This window comes from Trachemys scripta, chromosome 5 (assembly GCF_013100865.1).
Source record: "Trachemys scripta elegans isolate TJP31775 chromosome 5, CAS_Tse_1.0, whole genome shotgun sequence".
NCBI classification, from domain to species: Eukaryota; Metazoa; Chordata; order Testudines; family Emydidae; genus Trachemys; species Trachemys scripta.
The window spans coordinates 106,131,738-106,153,158 of record NC_048302.1 but is presented as its reverse complement, the minus strand read 5'-3'; the positions used below and the strand labels follow the sequence as shown (position 1 = coordinate 106,153,158).

The 21,421-nt window shown below is 40.4% G+C and overlaps 1 protein-coding gene and 1 long non-coding RNA gene across 2 annotated transcripts in view; one reads left to right on the top strand and one right to left on the bottom strand.

Annotated features, from left to right (window-relative positions):
* Positions 1–21,421, bottom strand: part of PPARGC1A (PPARG coactivator 1 alpha) — a 496,095-nt gene that overhangs the window by 93,513 nt on the left and 381,161 nt on the right. The gene's annotated exons all lie outside the window — the stretch shown is intronic.
* LOC117877664 lies at positions 914–21,045 on the top strand. The gene is made up of 3 exons (XR_004645785.1): positions 914–972; positions 4,234–4,334; positions 20,918–21,045. It is a non-coding gene; the product is annotated as an uncharacterized LOC117877664 (long non-coding RNA).

Below are 21,421 nucleotides of genomic sequence, written 5' to 3'. Positions count from 1 at the left end.
TGAAATTAATTTTACAGCTGCAATCGTTACACATTTTAAACACGATTTGCTTAAAGAAATCCCATCACAATTTGTCAAAAATGAGCATAAAAATAATGCCTACAATTTTCAAAGAAATATCATAAATATAATGATACAAAATTAAAAACATTACAAAGAAAGGAGGACTGGATAGCAAAACAGAGAAAGCAGAATTAGAATGCACAAGTCTAAGTTGCATGCCCTTCAAAGCAGCACTCGTTTGGTCCTACATATGTACAGAACCTTACACAGTGTTGAGAGGAAGGCAGGTCACTTTTGACAAATAATAATAGTAATACACATTTTGCTGTGTTATCCAGCTATTAAAATCAGTGTGCAAACTGGGTGTGGATAGAAATGCAGTGTTCATGGGTTAAACTAGTGCCTTTCAACACTAAAAATAGTTTGAAACTACAAACATTCCCCCCCTTCCACCCCACTCCCACTAAGTTTTCCCCCAAACCCAGATCAATAATTTTTTAAAATTTTCATTGGGTGTCTTCTATCCAAGCCTCATCCTATATTATTTATTTTATATTCTTTAGAGTCACTGTGAGAACCTGGAGAGGGAGAGAGATCCTGCTCCTATATAATGGGAATTTCTGTGTGAGATCATTTCTGTTATGACCAGACTTCTGTTTGTTATGTCCACCAAAATTTGGACAGACACAAGAATGGATTTAACTAGTTATCAGAGTTCCTCTCCCAGTGGCTGGCCATGTACCGAGTTTCATTATTGTGGTGTACATACCGTAGTTATGTGACTGAAAGATGCTGCTATTCTTTATTCTGTGTACTACACCTTTAAGTATAGAGGACTCCTTCTGCTTGCTGCAGGAAGAACTGGGTCAGACAACTATCATGTTCAGCTCACCTGACTCAAGCTGGTGATGTAGATGAGAGCTCCCCTTCAGACCAGTTGGAGCGGTGCTAAACTAGACTCAGTCAAAGGTCAGTTTTTTGCATAGCACACTTACTGAATCCACATTGAGGGCATTTCATAAAACAGGTCAGTGAAGACTGGATGTGGATAGAGAAAACTCACTTTCCTCAGAGCTAGTCACTAAAACTGCATATTGCTTTGTGATGTTTCCCATCTCCCGAATTACCACAATTACAGCTAGGGTGATGAGACAGCAAGTGTGAAAAATCGGGACAGGGGGTGGGGGTAATAGGAGCCTATATAAGAAAAAGCCCCCAAAATTGGGACTGTGCCTATAAAATTGGGACATCTGGTCACCCTAATTACAGCAGCATTGACAGCAGCATTACATTGGTGTAACTTCACAGCTCTTCTCCCAGCGTTTGCCCCATCTGTGTGAATGCGGATCCTACTTTTGATCCTTTGGTCTGTACATTAACAATTCAACTTTGAAAGACTTTGACCCTTTGAAAAACTGCAAACAGCAGACCTGTTGTCTGTAGATAACCATGTGGTACAGTGTATAGAGTTTGGAAAAAAGGGAGCAAAATCATTCAGCATGACAAGCTATATTTACATATAAGTTGTGGGGCAGTGGGGGGGAGGAGGAGGAAGCTTCTTTGTTTTGGTCTTCAGTATTAAAGTTTGGGGTTAGTACAGAATATTAATCCCTTCCCAAATGCTGTATAAAACACAGCATAGTCCTGCTTCTGGGGCATTTCTAAAGCCTTAATGACACACTGTACACTGTATTGTTTGACATTTTACTGACAACAATGGCCTTTGGCATGGGAGTGTGGGAAGAGAGGGGTTAACAAGATAAACTCCATTTGTGTGGGTTTTTCATGGAATTTACTTGTAAATAAGAGTGCAGAATGCACTGGAAACAGAAGCACAAGATTTTCTGTTTCTTAAAGCCTATTTGTTTGGGGCATAAATGGTTACGCTGGTGCTGGACTATGAGGGATGCTCAATCCTAAAAGGAGAAAAGAATTCTCTAAAAGAAGGAACATGTCCCTATTTTGACAGGCAGTATAACCATTGAGAACTAGAAATAAAACGTATTAACACTACTACAATACAAGGCCTGCCACCACATACACTTGCCACTGGTGTGGAATTCTAGCTTATGCTTTGCATGAATAAAAAGATTACTTTCCATCTTATCACACAGCTAAGATAATAGCACTAAGAAGACAACACACTTCCTTACAGAAACAGACTTCTCTTCACATATACCAACCCCTTTGTGTACTAAGCGATGCTTGGCAATTTCAGTTCCAACAACACAAAACAAAACCCACCAAGTTTTACCAGATTTGCCTCCCCCCAACCAAATGAAGCCACCAAATTCCACAGTTTCCAGCCCAAACGGTCAAACCATAAACTACACTACTATACCCAATGCAGTTTTGTTAGAAACCTAGGTTTGCAAAAGTGTTCTGAATACAGGAAGATGAATAGCACAGCAAGCAGGAATCAGCCGTGTTTAATGTAGCTGCTCATTTGCAATGATTTTTCCTCCCTCAGAAGTACAAGAAAATGCTTTAATGAAAAGAGTGCTCAAGATGGTTTCCATGTATGAGTGAGAATGGTACCAAACAGTTAGGCTGGACTGAACAGCCAAGTCCATAATACACACAGGACCTGCTTATTTAAATTAACTCTATCTACATACTAATAATAGCCACTTGAAATTGACCAGATACAAATGCATTTATTCCCAAGAGCTGGGTTATTTGCTGATACCTTAGATGACCTCTGCAACAACAGGGCAATAGCCAAAGAAGCTGCTAAAAACTGAAGTAGAAGCTTTGCAAGTTAACTTCTGTGTTTTACAGTTCTCAGCTCTGCCTAAGGGCTTTTGCTTTCATATTATCTGGTTTGCGTTGGACCGTCCCCTATTCTGAAGTACTACATATAGCGCCCTTTAATACAGCCTTTTAAAATCACATGACAATTTACCAGCCAGCGTACAAAAAAACAAACCAAACGCCAAAAGATCTACTCATCTTTACCAGGATGATGATAAAAACTAATGATAATGTACTCGTCGATCAAACAATTACTCAACCCCAACAAATGAATTTTGTAAGGGGTGCCTTACTGCCATTTTAAAGAAGAAACAATCAAAATTAGCAAACTGTAGTGGCCACCTAGCCCTAGTTGGCAACTGAACTGTTGACAATAAACAGACATGTTCTATTCCTAGCCACTTAGTAACAGGAGGCCTGAATCTGTAACGTGCTGAGCACTTCCTACTCTGTGTTGAATGTCCTTAATTACTATTGAAGGTGAGGGTTGCACCTTGCTGGAAGTCTTTGGTACCTTGCAGAATCAGGTCCAAATTTTGCAAGAAAACACAAAACACTTTTAGAACTGAAATACAAATGTGTTTATAAGCCTGTGCAAAACCTTCCTCTATGAAGGCAAGTGCTCTACACAGCAAAAGAAGGCTGTGGTTACTTTCTTACAATGGTTGTCTGTGACCTCAACCCTTAGTTATATAAGAGTAGGAAGCATGTACAATTCATTCTTAATGCTAGCTCAGTCCTGGCCTCTCCTGGGCACTAGCTGAAAATAATACTAAATCATGCTGAATCATTTACAGCAGTTTTATAATCTGGATTATCATTCACGGGGGATTGACCTGACACCATCAAACTCATTTCATGCAGTAACACAGATTGGACTCCAACCAGATTCTAAAGAAGGCCACCCATATTGGCAACAGTATGTGGATCACACATTCATGATGAAAGGATCACATATTGAATAAAATGGCTTAAAATCTTTCCTTGCATTTAAACCTTGAATAATTGATCCTTGCATGCCTTGCATTTCCAGGCATGATCCCTGCGTTTTTGTCTGGATAGGCAGTGCTTTAAACTGTAAACCACCCAGCCTTATTTGCCGTTTTTATTTCAAACAGCTTCCCCACTCTATTTTCAGAAGGACATTAGGGCCATTATGAGAAAATATTTTGTTAATTAATGCTTCCAGCAGTCGTACAGATTTTTAATGCCTATGCTAAAATAATGGCCCTTTATTCTGCTTTTTTCCCCCTCAGACACAGTTTCTAGTCACAAGACAGTGGAACAATCTACCTCCTCCTGGATACACAAGTTTCTGTGCTACAGCACAATGCAAAAATGTAAGCTTCTCAGTCATGCAGGACTTGGTCATATGGCTGCCCACTGAATTCCTTCTCTTTCCACCATCATAAAAGGGAGTACAGGCCGCTGTTGCCATTTATATTCTACTGATTACATAAGCTATTTTCATTTCAGGGCCCTGCTGCTGGCATTCCATATTATATATCCAACAGATTGAACTTTTTACTGGATTCTGTTAAAATGGATGTTTGGATTTCATACAACAAATTCATCAGGTAGGGAGCTTTACTATGGTCATTTTAAGTAAGTTCTATACACTTCCTTTTAAAACAGTTTGAACTGGTTGAATGATAAAACAGTGCATAAAGCAATAACACCTGTGCACTAAGAGACTTTTTAAAGCATTGTTGTTAAATGTGAACTCAGAAAATTAAACTCCGACCTCAAAGATTCTTAATTTTAATTGGCTTTTCTGAGTGTTCTCATATCACTAATGATCTCTTACAGACACATTTGAGTCTGGAGAAAACAAAGATTTCAACTGTAGGACAGTTTCAGTTTTACTAATGAACTGTTGTTATCAATCATCTTTGTTTTCAGTGAACTCCTGCACTAAATAAAAAAATGAATATAAGAATAAATCTGTTAAAAGAGTAAATTTACTGCACATCAATCCCTGCAGGCCATGTGCTCATAAGTCAACAGTTTAAAAGGAAAACATCTGATCAAGGTAATACACCTGTTAAAAGAACATAAAATTCCAAACCCAATGGAAAAATATAAAGATTATAAAACCTCTTAAAGGAGCCATCAAAGTAAACTATTAAATGGATACATCTGCTTCACACCAGAATACATTCCATAAGTGCCTCGCCCAATAAAATAGCATTAGGATAAACATTTCGTAAAGGAAAAAGCTTGTAAATGGATTTTTGTGGAAATGAGGAATGTGTGAATCAATTCTGGTAAAATAAATTAATAATTATTTTACCTTCTATAGCATGTGCTAGCCAAGGATCTCAAAGCACTTTAAAAATATTAATGACTTAAACGCGTAAAGCACCTGTGAAATAGCAATTTATTATTCCAGTCTTACAGATGGAGAAACCGAGGCACGAAGAAACATGGTGACTTGGCCAAATTCCCACAGTGAGTCAGAAGAACCAAGCTGAACCGCTGCCCAAAGTGCAAAATGAATCCTTTTTATTTTTAATTCAGTTAACTTTCCATTTGTCTCAGTTTTTCCTGGCTTTGCACTTCATAGTTTTTCAACATAGCCATTCTGGTGGTATTGCCACATCTCCCACAAACAGGAAGTGATACAAATTTCACAAGGGAGCTTCTTTTTGTGGCATTCCTAGTATGAAGGGCTTTTACAAAATGGTTCAGAGAAGTATTTGAATTTTGGACACTTATCCAAACCCAACGTCTAAGCCTTTGGAGACTCACCCATCATTAGTCCACACAAAGCACTGGGCCATGTCCGGCAGTCCTTACTGCCTCAGATCACCTTGCCTGGAGAGAGGCCAAAAGTGACTGGCACATGCAGAATGGAAGGGAGGGTTTTTGTTTACTGCATCATTCCTGCCCCAGGCCTGCAGAAGCCCCTGCTGTGTGTCGAGGCTTTGCAGATTCAGAGGGAAGGGGAAAATGTGGTGGAGCAGGAAGGGACAGTCACTCTTCATGGCGTCATCTCCCTTTATGGCCTGATCCTGTTCCCACTGAAGTCAGTGATGACACTTCCAGTGACTTCGATGGAACCAGGATAAAGGTCTTAATGCGCATGATAATGCTGATTCACATCCCAGTGTTTGGTCAACTTTATAAAAGAAGAATGATCCCATGCATAAACTTTCCCTAGCCACCCACTTTCCCTTACTAGGTCCAGCCCCGCACCCCAACATGCAGCATCCAGAACCTCAGATTCCAACTCAGCCTTTCTGCTCCGTGCAGGCCAGATAGCACACTCAGGCCCAGGGCTAGGAATGCCTCACACTGCTTCTGTAGCAGCCCTCAAACCTCACAGCACATAGAAGATCAAAGGTATCCGCAGTTCAGTGACCTATTTCTGGCACACACATACACCCTACCCCCTTTTAGGGGGAAAAAAATAGGCCTTAATCCCACAAACACAACAGCGCATAAGTAACTTTACTCCCATAAACAATGCAATGGGGTTACTCACATGAGTAATGTTAATCACCTGTTTCCAGGATCAGGGCCTAAATAATTTACACCTTAAAAGTTATCTGATGGGAGAGGTAAATAATGGGACAAATCTCAGATAACAGGACTATCTGCAGGAACCAGCAAGCAGGATTTGACTCATTATGTTGATTTATGATTAATATCTCCATTGATTTGAAGCACTAACTTTGCTGGATATCATCATGTGCTACATTTAACACATTTGTCAAAACAATTTAACAGTCAGACTTCTCTGTTACTACTGCACTTTATGTAACACTGCATCCTGACATTGTTTTTTAAATACCCTGTGCAGTTGTCAGACTGTTTAAAGGGTACAATGTGTGTGTTCGCCTCACACTCCCCAGTCAATGTGCAAATTATTACCTCTCGGAAATCCTCACCTTCTCACTGCTGACATTTATGTATAACACTGAAAGTCTATTTTGCCAGCTAGAACTTCAGTGCATTTCTCAATAACTTTAAAGATCAGCCATGACAAAACAAAAAGGCATCTGAATTCTATTGGCACATGCTGTTCAAAGAAATTCTGAAATATCTGCACCTGCCACAACTGATATTATTTAAAAAGAAAAAAGAAGAAAGCAAGCTTCACAATTCTGTTCCACAAATCTGCACTCCAATCTGCAAGCCACAGGATATCAAATGGTCAAATGATCAAAAAAAATGTTCTTCTCTACAACATGGAAATAAACATAATCATAGTTACCAAATGTTCTCCGACTAAGCTCCCCACCATAGGGATAATTTACAAGTAAAGCTATTCCGGAAAGAATGGGTTAATATTAGCTGCATGGTATACTCAGTGATGCCTTAAATAATCATCACATGGCTTCTGTAATCTGTTCCATGCTGTCAGCACTAGGTTAGTCATAATAATATCAGATAAGAGCTGTTCAAAGTGACATACTAACCAACATGAGAGCCACATGACTTTCTGGCTATACTGCTGCCCTTCATTTGAACTTTGGCTTAGATAGTCATAGCTGATCTGAGAGCAGTGCAACATGTGCTGTTGGAAGGGGGTGCCTTCTTACATCTGCACTGGCAGAATTCCATTACCCACTGCTGAAGAGGGAGTCTAGTGTGCCCCTGGCAATGAAACACTGCAGCCCCCTCCCCAACCCTCAGTTTCTTCTCCCACAATGCCAGGGAAAGGGGAGAAGGACCATGGGAGGGGAAACAGAGTGGGTGTACAACCAAAAGAAATAGGGGGTCAAAGTGGGAAGATCGTGGGATAGAGAAGGGAGCTAATGGAGAGGATGGACAGGAATAAGGGAGCAAAGGATGCACTGGATAACAGATAGTGCTGTGGCCAAAAGTGGGTGCGGGATAAGGGATTGAAATGACAGTATAAACGGAAGCAAGGGGGAGGGATAAAATTAAACCAGTTGGAAAGTAAGGGGTAGAGAGAACAGAATTGGAGTAGCAGGGGAGAGACACCATAAAATAGGAAAGGGAAAAGATAGAATCAAGGCTTGTATCAACAAATCTGGGAGCCCCTGCAAAGCCATTCAGCTGAGTACCCAAATTCAAGGCCCAGTTAGAGTGCAATCTTCTCCTTATACCTACCTAATACTCATATGCCAGGCCAGCTGAGGGTGTTAATTTCCAAGGCAGGGAGTGGACAAAAATGAGATATATATTATGGTCCCACCGTCTCCTGGTATTCCCCTATCTGTCTGTCTCCATCAGTCATCTCTTGTCTCAGATTGTAAGCTCATTGTGACAGGCACTGTCTTTTGTTCTTGCTTGCGCAGCACCTAGCACAACAAAATCCTGCTCTCTGAACAGGGCTTCCCAGTGCTACAGTAATACAGATAATAAATAATAATATCCAGAATGGGCATGAGAGTCTGTAGAATGAAAATATCCTGTTAAACAAGAGGAGAAGGGGGAATCTGTGCCAGGGCCATTATAAATGTGAAGACTTCGTGATTCACCAGGGAGCACAAGATATCCCCAAAGAACTCCGACAGCATTAATAATCTCATTTTCTATACCCTGTGGCTCTGGACTAGGAGCAATAAACATCAAGCATTTCAACCTGCCCTTAAGTCCCCGGTTTGATCCCCATGACCCATCCAGAGGTACTGTTTGATTTTTTTTTCCATAATGTTATTATTTAACAGGGTCAAAAAGTGTGCTACGTATATCAGAGCTCAGATAAGGTCTTCTCACGGTCCACAGAGGGTTTACCCTCTCTCCAAAATAAATGTTTCTGGGAGAGACACCTATTAGCGAAGGCTGAACATAAGATCCTAGAGCATTCAAATGCAAACTGTTCTTGGACCGTCCATTTCCTTCTCCTTGGAGATAATTTCTTAAGTGAGAGGATGCTGGGGAACTGGAGGGGGAGGGGGGTAAAGTAGGGCCTTTCCTCAATACACCCCCTATTTTCTTGATCACTGACTGCTTTACCAACAAGTTGGCACCCCCTAGTGAGATTTTTACATGTCTCCCGAAAGTTGTAAGACTAGCTCTAGCAGGATACAAATTCACACTAATGCTGAAGACTCTCAACTGTGATAATTTAGCAGATCATTAATCCCACTCTCTAAAGAAGGCTGTAAAGCAGAACTAAATATGCAAATCCTCTTGTGCTTTAAACTTGCATCTGTCTGTCCATCCATCCAACCATCTACCTATTGTAGTGGAATTCTCATAAGATCCTGCTACATTCTAATCCATTAATGTAGCTCAACTGGAGCATACAAGATTAAATAAAAATAAAGAAAAAAAAAAGACATAAAAACAACATTAGGGCTCAGGCTATCAGAGGCCCTCCAAACAGCAGGTAATCTTACATACTTTATGATCTCCAATACATCTGCAGAAAGGGAGTGAGGTGGCACTCGGGGTTAGTAAATTGGCCTTTTATCAGAGAAAACTGACATTCAAACTCTGATTATTCTAAATCACAAGTGCAAATGAGGTTGGTGGCCTCTTTCTAGCGTACTTCACCAAATTGCCATATGAACTGCCATGACCTGCAATGCCTATTCAAGAGAGTCAAGGCTGTAATACAGGTCAGGACTGAGATACATTGTCAGGGTTGTGAGGTAAATTTGCATAACACCTATCTGCATAATGGCTGGGTTTAGGAAAGAGCTATTAACCCTTCACTTTCACGAGACCTGGAATCCATCCCCAAAATTTAACTAAAAATGAGATTTACTCTCCGCAGCCCTTCTGATATAGGATCACTCTTGCCAGAAGCAACAGAAGCTCTCTAAAAGTGGGCGGGCCACAGGTGCCCGAACCGTGGTCCCGCCCCCCACACCACCCCTTCTCCCCCGAGCTTCCACCCTCACGCTGCTGCCTCTTCCCCCCAAAACTCCTCTGCTCACTCCTCTCCACTCCCTTCCATCCATCCCTCGCCCTTACGGCTGGTAAAAAGTGGGAGGACATAGCTCTCCCACTTTTATAAGTGATGGGGCCATGGTTCACCCCTCCCCGCCCCCTCTCGTTCCGGCACCCCTGACTCCTGCCTTAACTTAAATTGTCTTGTTTTTCTGTACTTAAATCAGAATCTGAATGTTAAATTATCATTTAAAATATAATTATCTTTGCTTTTTAAAAAATTGCAGTATAAACTTCTATGGGCCGCATTCATAGCAACCACTTCAGTGATTTTTAAGATGCAGTACAAAGGATATAGTTCTTACATTGTGTTGTAACACTCTGGAGGATATCTTGGTACACAATACTATGCAATATTTTGTTTTACAATGTCCATTGGAAGCAATGTTACAAACATTCCAGTCACTTCCATAGGACTCTGTGTGTATGTGTGTGCGCGCGCGTTTGCATGCATTTGTGAACTTGTGAGCATGTGAGTGTCCAAGCAGCTCAGAGGCTACTACAGCCTTGAAGTTGAACTATAAGGCATGGAACAGCTCCATTACTGCTCTGTAATCTGGTGAGGGAAGTTTCCTCCCACATCTATTCCTGCAAAGATCCTTAGTACCCAGATCAGCTTCTTGAGCTAGGAAAAGGATTTGGAAACTAGTACCACATTTGCCTACAGACACAGAACAATGATTTTATCACAACCACATATCACATACAAGACAAGACAAGCAACTGCTTTATACTGGCATGTAATGTTAAGTCACACACAAAAACAAAATGTGATGGCCTATTATTTTTACTTCTAAAATCAGTGACAGCAACCCATGAATTTCAATGGAACTTTGCATATCAAAATACCCAGAATAAAATGCAGTGAACATAATGCACAGGGGATATTTTGCTAGTTTGTTTGTCTGTATGTGTATCTAAAGGGGCCACACACACACACACACACACACACATATATACATATATGTATGTAAGAGGAGAGATAGAGAGAATTTTTTTTCGAAGTACCTTGAACCTCAAACTGAGCCCCATTCAGAACACTCTCCCTGACAACAGAAACGAAAGAAAGAAAAGTAAAAAGAATCTGAGACCCATAGAAATGCATATTTTTTTTGCCCGATTGAGCAATAATCATAGAAAAATAAAAATGTAGGGCTGGAAGGAACCTCGAGAGGTCATCTAGTCCACCCTTCCCACCATGCCCTGAGACTGGACCAAGTATACTTAGACCATCCCTGATTGGTGTTTCTCTACCTGTTCTTTAAACTTCCAATGATGTGGATTCCACAACCTCCCTTAGCAACTATTCCAGTACTTAAGTATCCCTATAGTTCGGAAGATTTTCCTCATATTTAACCTAAATCTCCTTTGCTGCAGATTAAGTCCATTACTTCTTATTTTACCTTCAGTGAACGTGAAAGACAATTGATCACTGTCCTCTTTATAACAAACACTCCCTAACATATTTGAAGACATTTATCAGTTCCCGCCTCGGTCTTCTTTTCTCAAGAGTAAACATGCCAAAAATGTTTTAACCTTTCCTCATTGGTCAGGTTTTCTAAACCTTGAAACATTGTTGTTGCTCTGGACTCTCTCTGGTTTGCACACATCTTTCTTAATATGTGGCAATCAAAAATGGATACAGTACTCCAGCTGAGGCCTCACCAGTGCCAAGCAGAGCAGGACAATTACCACCTCTGTCTTACATAAGACACTCCTGTTAATACACCTCAGAATGATATTAGCCTTTTTCACAACTGTATCATATTCTTGGCTTATGTTCAATTTGTGATTCACTACAAACTCCCGATCTTTCTCTGCAGTACTACCACCTAGTCAGTTGTACTGTCAATAGAAATTAAACCTGATCTACAAATATTCAGATCTACCAATTTGTATGCCGTGGTTTAACCCAATATGAAATGGCTGAGCTATTAAACACTAGATGCCAAAATGAATAGTCCACACTAAATACTAATTGTAGATAAAATGTCTCTTAAAATAATAGACTGTTAAAGATGGAGCTTGGCAAAAAGAACAAACATCTAAAAACATTAAAAATCTATTCTCTTTAATGCTTTAGAACTAAAATAGCCTAACCAGTTTATGTTGCTCCATAAAAGAACATCTGGAATGACCAGTTGTATATACACATTTGAGCCCACTGGGCCACATGATAATATCCTTAGAACTGAGGTTGCATCGTGGAAATATACCAGATCTTTAACCTCCCTTACCCAAAAACAGGGCCAAATTAGGGCAATCAAGAGTCCTAGACATATCCCACCTGGATCTTCACCCTTGCTCTGAGGCCCTTGCCTGTGGCCCTGCCCCTCCATAGGATGGCACCAGATTCAGAGTTCAGATGAGTAAGGGTGGCTAACGGCTCTTGGAACTATTGTTTCAGGCTATCTGCAGGCAGGCACCAGTTACACTTGGGTCATGTTTTCAAACATTTCCCTGCATGCATGAGGCCCAGAAATGTAATTTAAAAGAAAGATGAAATTCTGACTTCATGTGACTCCAGCAGCTGATGTCTCTGCCTTTCTTTGGCCCAGCCAGAAAGTGCTTACAAACTTTTCAAGAACAGAGAAAATGTTATTTCATGCATATGGAGATTCCCAGCCAGCAATATAATATATTCAGGCGAGCCTGTGAGTCCTTGAAGAACCCTAAGGAGGCTCCAATCCCATCCAATTGCAGGAATAGGGCCTTATTTTGAAACCCATAAGGTAACCTGTTATTCTGCTAAGTACCCAACTGCATAGCAAAAGGCACCAGTAAAACCAGTTTTGAGTATCAAAAATCATTAACAGGGCATATGGTCTTAGAAAAGTCATTTATTTCCATACAGCATGTCAGCTTTACATCTACAGAACTTTACAAAGGCCACATCTGTGGATGTGTGGTGTATATTGTCCATAGTATATGCAAGAGAATTAGAACTGCCTGACTGGACAGCATTATAATTGCAAGGAACAACAGCTATTTTTGTACTACTACGGCTCAGAATGATTTGAGTTATATTTGATTTAAAAATAAAATAATCAGATTTATACAATGCTACCATTTCTTTCACTGAATGTCTAGCTCTTGTTTAGTGAATGAATAGGTTTGGGATCACATGCATACCAAAATTCAGGCTCACAACAATGAGCTGCTCAAGAACACAATACAATCTATTCAAAAAACATCTTCTCATTGCCAAAGACAATGGATTTTTCAAAGAGAATAGCAAAAATAGCCAAGCACAGTCCTACTCTGTCTAGTCTCTGAAGAATTATCCCATAATTCTGATTCTCACCATTTCTGATCCATAAGAATTCTTTTGAGGGGGCATTTTGCTGATTACTGTAATATACTGCAGTATTCGCGCATGCAGCATGATTGAAAGTAATGTAGAGTAGCTAGTGCTTGTGCTAATAGAAAACCAGCATAAAATGTGCCCCTGTGGAGGAAGGATTAGCATTAATTGCCTGTTGTCAAATTCATCAAAGTTATTCCCAATTTATTAGAAGTTTTGTGCAATGCAGTACCACCAGAATGAATCTGTGGGTACTGCAATACACCATGCTTTAGTCTGCCTTTGGCAAATTAATGCAGATATTTTGCCTTATGATAATTCCTAATTAACAAGAGGTTTAGGAAAAAGTCCCACTCCTTTGGAAATCCAGTGCTACTGTTAGTCATTTGAAATTCAGCTCTAAACTTTTTTTTTTAAACGTGCAGCTCTCTTCACTGCCTCCCATTTAGTGCAACACTTAATATTAGTAAATTGGTCCCTTTGGGAATCTAAATTAAGGCACATATAATAGTACACGTAGAAAACCATAATTCTGTCATAATCCCCTCTCATTTTGGGTTTGTTTGTTTTTTTTGGGGGGGGGGGGGGGAGTGTTAACTGAAAAAGGAGGTTTCCTTAGAAAAGATTTATGGTATGATTACAGTATTTACATAAACAATTTATGTTTGGAGTGCAAGTTCATTCATGCACAGATAACCTTTTCATATATGAAGTCCTTCAATGTGAGGATATACAGTTAAATAAACTTGTGCAATACAGATTAGCTTCAGGTAACCTGTACAATTTTCTGCATAAGAGATCAGCAGGTCAGCCTGAAAACTGCTTAGGAATGATTTAAAATATAGGAAAAATAATACAACACTGTGCATCAAAGCCTAGGGCTATATTTTTAAATGGTACTTAGGGTGGGTGACTCATGTGTACAGTGTACAATATTCTTATTTCTTGAAGGCTTTCTAAACAGTGGAGGGGAGAGGCAATTAACTCTTCCTGAGTCTGTAACTTCAGTAAATGAAAAAAATTACCAGACTAACCCCACAGTCAGCAAAAACTTCCTCTATAGCTCACTTCAGTAAACAAAAAACAAAGAAACAAGGGGGAAAACCAAAAAAAAGAGGCTCAACCTGATTTCCTGGTTTGCATTTCCAGTTCCACTGACGCATTTATCAAGAAGCTCACTCTCATGCAATCTGCAGAGGTGTCTGACTGCAGGAGACTCAGATCTGGCAGATCTGTGTCTATATGGGGCCTGATGGTACTACCCTTCCTCACATCATATAATATCTCACTCCATATGTAGCCTCTCTGTCATCAATGGACCTACATGCAGAGCAAAGTGATATTGAACCAGAATAATGTGGCAGAATGGGGTCCATTGTGACTAGAATTTTAGAGAGAGAGAAGAGGATGAGGGGGTATTGTCTTTCTTTAAAAGATAACACATTAGTGATTATATTTTTTGTTAGATCCCAGTTTGTCTAGTAGTGGAATTTATGGACTTTTAAAAATAGATTTTGCCAAACAATTGTGTGGGCAAGTGCTGACTTGCAGTCTGCAAGATACCTTTCCATCAGCCCCAGGAAGATTAAAGCAGGCTCTGTTTTCATGAGGAGGGAGCTAAGGATGCAGGCACAAAGGTGAAATTCACTTTTTGTCCCCAACAAGATGAGCCCCTTGCCAGCCAATGCAGTGTTCACTGCAACAAATGCCAAAATAATGTGTTGCTTTCTATAGTCCCTTCATGTTGAAGAATTGCCTTGTACTTCTACGCATACAGAGCAGGAGTATTTCCCAGCTCCTGGATCTCAAATTCTTTCCTAATTCTGTGTGCCAAAAACCTGACAGAAAAATAACATTAGTGTACAAAGGTGGAAAAATCTCACTGCATCATACAAACATGGGGAAGGAAATATAGCTGAAAATAAAATGTCCTCCAAAAGTTCAGGGCATTATTTACATCTTGATCTTTTAAAGCCAGATTCTAATCTCAGCATCATAGCTCAAATCACTGTATATCATGAGTGAACAAGCAGACAGAGAAGTGAGTCACAGACTGAAATCTCCCCCTTTTTGTGGAGAAGGAGAAAAATTAGCTCTGTCAATTAATCAAACTAAGTGAACCTTGCTCTAAGCAGTATCTTAAGGACTCAATTCTCATCTCATTTACACCAGTGTAAATCCACAGTAACTCCACTGGCTTTATTAGACTTACTCCAGGTTTGCATTGGTGTTAGTAAGCCACAAATAAGCAACCCCAAGTCCTGCTGCTTATCCGACCCCTTGTGCCTCGCTACTTCATTTTACATAGAACCAAGATCATACATATACATCTTGATCACATGGAGCCAAATCTTGCTGTTCTTGAAGTCAATGGTCTTGATGCACTCCTGGTTACTCCAGTTTGATGATGGTTTTACTCCATTGAAACCAGTGGACTTTAGCTACTGCAAGATAACTACAGGCCAGTCAGCCTCACCTCAGTCCCTGGAAAAATCATGGAATCCTCAAGGAATCAATTATGAATTATGAAACACTTAGAGGAGAGGAAAGTGATCAGGAACAGTAAGCATGGATTCACCAAGGGGAAGTCGTGCCTGACTAACCTAATTGCCTTCTATGATGAAATAATCGGCTCTGTGGATGAGGGGAAAGCAGTGGATGTGTTATTCCATGATTTTAGCAAAGCTTTTGATACAGTCTCCCACAGTATTCTTGCCGCCAAGTTAAAGAAGTATGGGCTGGATGAATGGACTGTAAGGTGGATAGAAAGCTGGCTAGATCGTCGGGCTCAACAGACAGTGATCAATGGCTCCATGTCTAGTTGGCAGCCAGTTTCAAGCGGAGTGCCCCAAGGGTCGGTCCTAGGGCCAGTTTTGTTTAATATCTTTATTAATGATCTGGAGGATGGTGTGGACTGCACTCTCAGCAAGTTTGCAGATGACACTAAACTAGGAGGCGTGGTAGATACGCTGGAGGGTAGGGATCAGATACAGCGGGACCTAGACAAATTAGAGGATTGGGCCAAAAAAAACCCAGGTTCAATAAGGTTCAACAAGGACAAGTGCGGAGTCCTGCACTTAGGACGGAAGAATCCTATGCACTGCTACAGACTAGGGACCAAATCGCTAGGTAGCAGTTTTGCAGAAAAGGACCTAGGGGTCACAGTGGATGAGAAGCTGGATATGAGCCAACAGTGTGCTCTTGTTGCCAAGAAGGCTAACGGCATTTTGGGCTGTATAAGTAGGGGCATTGCCAGCAGATCAAGGAATGTGATCATTCCCCTTTATTTGACATTGGTGAGGCCTCATCTGGAGTACTGTGTCCAGTTTTGGGCCCCACACTACAAGGAGGATGTGGAAATATTGGAAAGAGTTCAGTGGAGGGCAACAAAAATGATTAGGGGTCTGGAGCACATGACTTATGAGGAGAGGCTGAGGGAACTGGGATTGTTTAGTCTCCAGAAGAGAAGAATGAGGGGGGATTTGATAACTGCTTTCAACTACCTGTAGGGGGTTCCAAAGAGGATCGAGCTTGGCTGTTCTCAGTGGTGGCAGATGACAGAACAAGAAGCAATGGTCTCAAGTTGCAGTGGGGGAGGGCTAGCTTGGATATTGGGAAACACTATTTCAGTAGGAGGGTAGTGAATCACTGGAATGCGTTACCTAGGGAGGTGGTGGAATCTCCTTCCTTTGAGGTTTTTAAGGCCAGGCTTGACAAAGCCCTGGCTAGGATGATTTAGTTGGGAATTGGTCCTGCTTTGAGCAGGGGATTGGACTAGATGACCTCCTGAGGTCCCTTCCAACCCTGATATTCTATGATTCTATGATGGTAAACCGACTGAGGATCCTTGTGGAGTTCTCCCTGAAGCATTCTATAGGAGTGGGATTGGCGTGAGGGAGTGCTGTTTCCCCAGAATGGGGACTATGAGAGTTTATCCCAGACATTGCTGGCCCTTAGACCTTCGCTGAATAAAAGGGCTTTCCCTCAACATAGGCCAGGCCATCGACAAGTTAATGGAACACTAGGCTGCTGTCTTTTACACAGCTACTGAGAGCATAAGCTGGGCCTGCCACCTTCCCTTGTCTCTCCTCTCCTCAGCCATGGATTCCCCAGCCCAACACTAAGGTCTCTGCAGTGTTCCAATGGCATGAATGGGGAGTGATACCTCCGAACAGTGATACATGTGAAGAAGTAGAAAATCACTCTAAGAAACTCCTAATGAGCCTAAGATTAACCAAACAATCTTTCCCCAAGTACCTACATAATATTAATATATACATGTATCTCAGTAACCATGCATTTATAGTGCTGCAGCCCTTCTGCACTGAGAATGCTTTGCCAGTGGGAATAATATGAGCAGTAGTAACATAGGACATGGCCCTAGTTTTTTATTTATATAAATGTACCTGACACTTTACAAATCATGTAACAAGACAGATCTTCTGTCTTAGAGAGCTCATAATCTCACCCGAACAAACATAAGACAAGGAACAAAAGCTGAGGGGAAAGAAGGTGAGCTACCATGGTCAGTGAGGAGATAGGCACGAAAAAGCTTTGTGGAAAACATGTGTTTTATGAATAGATTTGAAGCAGAAGAGAGATAAAGTTCAACATACAGCAAGTGAGGAGCCAGAAGAAAAGAGGGAAGTGAAAAGTAAAAGGACTATTTAAGAGAGAGGACACAGATTAGTGTAGGAGAGTAAAATTTGTATATCAAGGAATAATTATCATAGTATCTTCCCTTTGGTAAGAAGACAGAAAAACCCATCTATTTACCCTATAATGAAACATAACTTCACAGTAAAGCACTTACTATGTAACTTAATTAAATCAAACCACAGCTGCATAACTAAAGAGTACTTCTAAGATTTTTAGTGCTGTGAGCACATTTCCCGTGAAATATTACCTTTTATCATATAAAAATGTTCCTTCACTACAGTTCCTCTTTCTAGTCACAAAGCTCCTGCATGGAGTATAAACTGTAGAGCCATGCCTGGGCAGAGTAGCATCTCCATGGTAGCTGCCATTACCTACTAGGGTATCAAAGTCAGTTTGAGCTGATGGTCTCCATGTCTGCCTGACAAATAGACAGAAAGACCAAGAGCAAATCAGCTCACTAGCCTTTTGAAGAGTTAATGGAATCTTCTTATTTATAAGCATACACAGTAACAGACATATACAAAATGAGTTAAATACTATAACACTTAAGCAACGGGAAAAGCAATGCAGCTTGCTGAAAGTCCCACAGCACTAAACAAACAAAACAAAACACTGCATTACATACAGGTAGTGACTGCACATAGGTCTGCCAGCAGCCAGCAGGCTTTCAGCAACATCCCACATAAGGCTAGAAACAATTGTGCCAGTTAATTAGCACTGGCATTAAATGAGAGAAGGGACACTGACCAGGACATTGGGGTTAACCTTAATCTATTTAAACAGCATCATGTGATCTTTCATTCCATCTGTTATTAACATTCAAAATTAATCCAGTAATGTCACTACCCACCATTTTGAATAAGTGGATACCATTTTGTTACTACATATCGTACTTCACAAGTCTTAAATGTTCAGTGGGTGATTGACAGTTTGAGATGGTGTCACAGGATTATATGACAGCCTATCACTTTTTCAAGGGTAAGGAATACTTTATCGGACATCCAGAGGAGATTTTTCCTGATAACATAGTTCCACTGTTTCCCTCACTTAAATCTCAAGCATACACCAGTTCTTAAGGACATGCTCCTATAACAGAAACTCACAACCAGTAATGGAACAATATCCTTAGGGAGACAGCTGATAAACACTCTCCCCACTGGCATAGAATACAAGACTTCTCCTGACCCCAGGGACATGGAGGAAAGATACATGTCATCACAATGTCTTAAGGGCAAACTACCATATTTCAACAATTACACTGAAAACAACAGGACTACTCATGTGATTAATGTTACTCATACAGGAGTAGGCAGGGTTGGGATCTAAGACCCATTGGCATGGTGGCATTGGACATTTGCATTGCTGCTAGTAATATTGCACCCCTAGATGACCTCAAGCTCCAGTCAGGTCCCACGAGTACAAAATTTACTTTAAAAGGCATTACCAACATAAAAAACACAACATTTCAATAACCTGATCTAAAGTTTATACCAGATTTAGTGCAAAGGGAGAAATCCCATAACATAATGGTCACAGCAACATAAGTGGAACAGTACAGCCATCTATAGGGTGCAGAAGCCATTCTATTGGTGCATGGAAAGATGGCTGAGGGCAGGCAGAAAGGTATGTGTAGTGGGGGGATATGCACTGCGACCGCTTTAAATAAAAAGGGAACAGAGTAAGTCCCTAGCATATGTGCAACTGCCTGGGAGAGTACAGGTATGAACATATGAACAGTGCCTTATGGATAGCAAACTATGCCACTATGGGAGCCAGAAGCCCAGATCCTCAAATATATTTAGGGTGCCTAACTCCCATTGATTTTAATGGGAGATTGGCACCTAAATACTTTCGAAGATCACCATCTCTCCTCCCTGCCCCATTAGAGTGCCAGGAATCTTGCACTGCTGCCTTACAACCAAACTAGGCGTCACCCTATGCTCTCTTCCCTATAGTGCACCCACACAAGATAGATCAGGATTTTGACAGTTATTTACAGGAGCTCTTTATTAATTATGGAAAAGAAAGACAGTTAGCAATAGCTAGTCATTAATCTAATATTATGCTGTAAGTCAAAATGCCCTTCTCTTTATACCTCATTGTCGATTTCTTAGGGTTTCTCAGCGTCATGAAACTCTGTTTGAAGCAATGTAACCTCATGTCACCATCACTGTGTGTGTTCTGCTGCTTGGCCGTGAGACATCCTGACACCTTGATATACAAACCAGAGCCTAAAGTATGGCTGTAACTACTGCACCAAGATCTATTTCTACAAAGATCAAAAGAATCAAACATAGCCATTGTGTGCATATGCGTGTGTGCAAGAAAGAGACAGACCAACAGATGTGACAAGAGACATCAATAAAGAATAAAGAAAAAAATAATGAGGGAGTTATAGGATTCTAAAGTGACAGAGTTAAAACCTATATGCGATAATATTTATCAAATGTTATAATATGTGAATAATTGTAATAGTTACTGTAGCTACCACTAGCACGATACCCTGTGCTAGTGATGCCCTTTCACACCTCTGCTGCAACACTATTATAGTCCCAAATGTAACTGTTGCTGAATTTAACCAGGAGTACCTGTTAGGCAATGACTATATTTTATTTGTTTATGCATTTGGTGCTTAATTGAGTCTCAAACTAAATATCCTGAATATATACTTAATTAAATGTGCTAAAGAAATATAGTAGGTGCATTTAGAAAAGATTTGTTTGGTCAACTAAGATGTTTTGCAACTGTAATTGCATTATTGTTATTGGCATTTCTAAATCACTCTCTGCATTTCCTTTGGAATAAATGTCTCAGTAGCTCACCAGTGTAATGTATTACTACACTACAAAACTGAAGGAACACATTATATATTCATGGACACTTGGCTTTAACCACTTACAGTATAACAATGAAGTAAGGATTATTATGCAGCAAGTTTGCTGAATCATCATTCTTTCAAACCATAAATATACTGTGCCTATACCACAACATCCAACCAATAAGAAATTCAGCATACAAGATCTCCAGTACTCACTTATACCCTGAAGCTGTATAAGATAGTTAAAACTAAATTAAATTAGTCAAATAATAGCATTTGTTTTAAATTTAAACTGTAGTTCATATACTATGGTACAAGCACAGTATGCTGGTGTAATAAGCACTCATTTTGCAGTACTATAAATATATTATAATGCATACTTCTAGGAGATACATGCATGTAAAATACTACATTTAAAAGACACATTTAAGAATTAGATTTTGATTATGGTCTTAGGTATCTAAAATGCAAACGTGGTGAAAATTGCCTTAATATTTTTTCTATAGCATCACCAATACTGCAGTAGAAGAAGAGACATCCATATCACCACCATCAGCCAGTGACTAAGGCCTGGTCTACACTAAGAGGTTATGTTGAATTTAGCAGCATTAAATCGAATTAACCCTGCACCCGTCCACACAACGAAGCTATTTAGTTCAACATAGAGGTCTCTTAGATTCGATTTCTGTACTCCTCCAAAACGAGGGGAGTAGCGCTAAATTTGACATGGCCATGTCGAATTAGAGTAGGTGTGGATGGAAATCGACGCTAATAGCTCCAGGAGCTATCCCACAGTGCACCACTCTGTTGACGCTCTGGACAACAGTCCGAGCTTGGATGCTCTGATCAGCCACACAGGAAAAGCCCCGGGAAAATCTGAATTCCTTTTCCTGTCTGGGCAGTTTGAATCTCATTTCCTGTTTGGACATCGTGGCGAGCTCAGCAGCACTGGCAACGATGCAGAGTTCTCCAGCAGAGGTGACTATGCAATCTCAGAATAGAAAGAGGGC